The sequence below is a fragment of the Oxyura jamaicensis genome, unplaced genomic scaffold (genome assembly GCF_011077185.1).
Source record: "Oxyura jamaicensis isolate SHBP4307 breed ruddy duck unplaced genomic scaffold, BPBGC_Ojam_1.0 oxyUn_random_OJ101083, whole genome shotgun sequence".
Classification (NCBI taxonomy): domain Eukaryota; kingdom Metazoa; phylum Chordata; class Aves; order Anseriformes; family Anatidae; genus Oxyura; species Oxyura jamaicensis.
This window is the reverse complement of record NW_023312166.1, coordinates 1109-3996: the sequence shown is the minus strand read 5'-3', so window position 1 is coordinate 3996 and position 2888 is coordinate 1109. Positions and strand designations below refer to the sequence as shown.

Genomic DNA, 2888 nt, shown 5'->3' with positions numbered 1-2888 from the left:
CAAGAAGCGATGTGCCTGTCCCTGGCTAGTGCTAACGACCCATTTACAACATGTCTGGTGGGGATCCTGGCAGATAACAAAGACTGGACTGTCTACTTGCTGCGAGCGCCCCTAGAGCCACAAGAATTAGATATCCTGGGAAGTGTAACAGCCACATCATGTGTAAGGTTCAATTACATGGGCAAAAACCAAACCATGAAACAAATTGTCAATGTCACACTCGCTCCTTATCGCAATGCATCTCTTTGGTGTAATTATACAAAACTATAACAGCATCATTCCTAGTGCCAGGAGCAGCTCTGCTCAGCTGTGGGATCGACTGTGGAACGGACGCCCCTAGGTGCACCCCAAGCATTTTCCTCGGAGGGGTCTCCACTCTCAGCCGCTCACCACGAGAGTAGACATGGACCTCCTGAAGCCGCGGACAAATTATCTTAAGTGACATTTTCTTGTGGTATGAATGAAAAGTGAAAGAGGCCTCTGTGTGAGTGTGTGATTGTGCTGTGTGAGTGAGAAGTAGCATCGCGGCGAAGCACCATCCCTAGTGCTTAGTGACTTGTTGATTGATGTCGATTCTAGTAGGCACGCTACTTTACAGTCATAATTTGTATATGATTTTCACCCTGTTGCTTATTGTAATGTTTGCAGTGCTTGATAGAAAATATATAGTAAGCATTTGGTTGTTTGTAAATAAAAAGGGGGAATTGTGGGAAAGGAATTTGCAGGTGGCTTTGCACTGCTTCCCACATCCTTGTATTAGAGATAATGAGGAAACAAGCTAGAGACAAGTGCATGGAGAAGCTAGACCAATTATAAGTTGTTATCGGCGCATGGTGTAGTTAGTTGCCTATATATACTCTGTGAGAACCTGCAATAAGGGAGGACGATTATACTCGCATCGAGGTTGCATCGTTACTCCGGTCCGTTTCCCTTTCCAACAACAGAGGAGAAAGGAGGTGTTGTATGCAGGGATCACAATGGACATACAGGGGATTAAACGGATCACAGCAGTACACCCCTGAAAGTCCTGTCCATAATGAGTTAGGTCTCGTTTAGGGTTGTAGTAGCAATAGGAACTGGTCATCAATTCACCCCACAACAGCTTAAGACACAGGTCCTTGCTTCTGTGGTGATTTGGACATCTACGTACATATTTCAGCTCTTGCATTTCAGGTAGACAAGTTGGGGCAACTTATGTGATTGGAGTACAAACCTGGCCCAGCTCTGTTCCATGTGGAAGAGCATTTCTCCTGCGTATCCAGAAACTGCTTCTCCCTCCCTATCATATAGGGAGCTGCAAGATGTCCCACAATGTGGGAAAGGAATTCATAGGTGGCTTTGCGCTGTTTCACACGTCCCTGAATTAGAGATAATGAGGAAACAAGCAGTAGAAACAAAAACTTGAGCAAGGTCAAGATAAAGTAAATTGGCTACAGTGTTAAAGATGAGCTTTGGGCAGTGGCCAATCGCTGGCTGGCTCGAGGCGCATGCCTGAGGGTCTCTAACCAATTGTATGACAGAATCAGGCACATGGACAGCATGTGGGGCTCCGGGGAAAGCATATGTAGTAGTGAAAAAGGGCAATAAAGGTCTCCTGTTCAAGAGCCATCAGGAGTCCGTGTCTTGCACCCCTTCAAATGGTGACCCTGACGTGATAGGGGAGGAGCAGCGCTGCACTATCGTCTGAAGGGAACCCAGACGAACGAGTCAAGCTCGCAGCTGGACTGCAGCTTCAACCCCGGGACATCACCTGAAGGACAGGTGAGTGGCTGGGCATTAATGACGGGGGCTAGCCTTTTGGCAGAGGAAGAGGCTATAGTGAAACTACTAACGCAACTACTAATAAAAAGGGGAGTGAAATATGATCCGTTTAAGATAAAACTATTGTTGATATTTTTGCAAAAGAATGGTGCCTCGTCGACAGTTTCGGCGGTGTTTGATTTACAAACTTGGGAAAATGCTGGGACAACTCTATGGGACGCTGCCTCGGGGGGAGATATAACAGCTGCTGAGGTGATGACGACCTGGCGCTTAGCAACTGAGACACTGAGATCATGGCAAGCGGAAAAAAGGGTACAGACAGCGGCCGCACAGGCTACGCAGGCGGGTGAAATAAAAAGCGGTGACTGCGTACCGCCAGAGAAAGCAAACCTGACAGACTTGGGAATAGAGGCAGAGACGATATCATAACCCCTGGCAGCCACCCTGCGCTCGATGCAATTGCGGCCATCAGCGCCGCCAGCGCCGCCGCCCGCCCCGCTGTCAGCTCCGGGCGCCCGCCCGCCCCGCCGCCGGCTGCTGCGTTTCTCCGGTTTGAGCGCCCGCACGCACGCACCGGGCGCTGCCATGTTCCGCTTGCCGCCCCGCGGGCCCCCGCTCGCCGCCGCCCGCCGCCGCCGCTGCCCCCCCACCATCCCCCCCACCCCCGGGCCGGCCCCCCCTCAGCCTGCCGGCCCCTCTGCTGGCGCTACGGGCCGCGCCGGCAGCTCTGCCAAGGCTGTGGGTGGATCCCCTGAAAAGGCAGCCACAGCTCTCAGCTGTGAACACAAGAAACTCGGTAAATCACAGCAGCTGAAAAAAGTTTTCAAAGAATGTGGTGCTGTAGGGGTTTCATTCCACGTTCGATTTTCATTAGTATCTCTAGGAATCTTCTACCTGGCTGTGTCAAGTGGTGCTGATATGACTGCAGTTCTCTTCAAACTTGGTTTGTGTGATTCATCGCTGCAATCTAAAAGGGCTGCTGGTACAGGCACATTTCTGTTGGCATATGCTGTTCACAAATTGTTTGCTCCAGTATGAGTCAGCATTACTATAGTTTCTGTGCCATTTATTGTCCAATACTACCGGAAGATTGGTTTAAAACAAACAAACAAACAAAAAAAAAAAAA

The 2888-nt window shown here is 49.9% G+C and overlaps 1 pseudogene; it reads left to right on the top strand.

Moving 5' to 3' along the window:
- Nucleotides 1-2054: 2054 nt before the first annotated feature.
- LOC118160124 lies at nt 2055-2854 on the top strand (annotated as a pseudogene).
- The last annotated feature ends 34 nt before the right edge of the window (nt 2855-2888 follow it).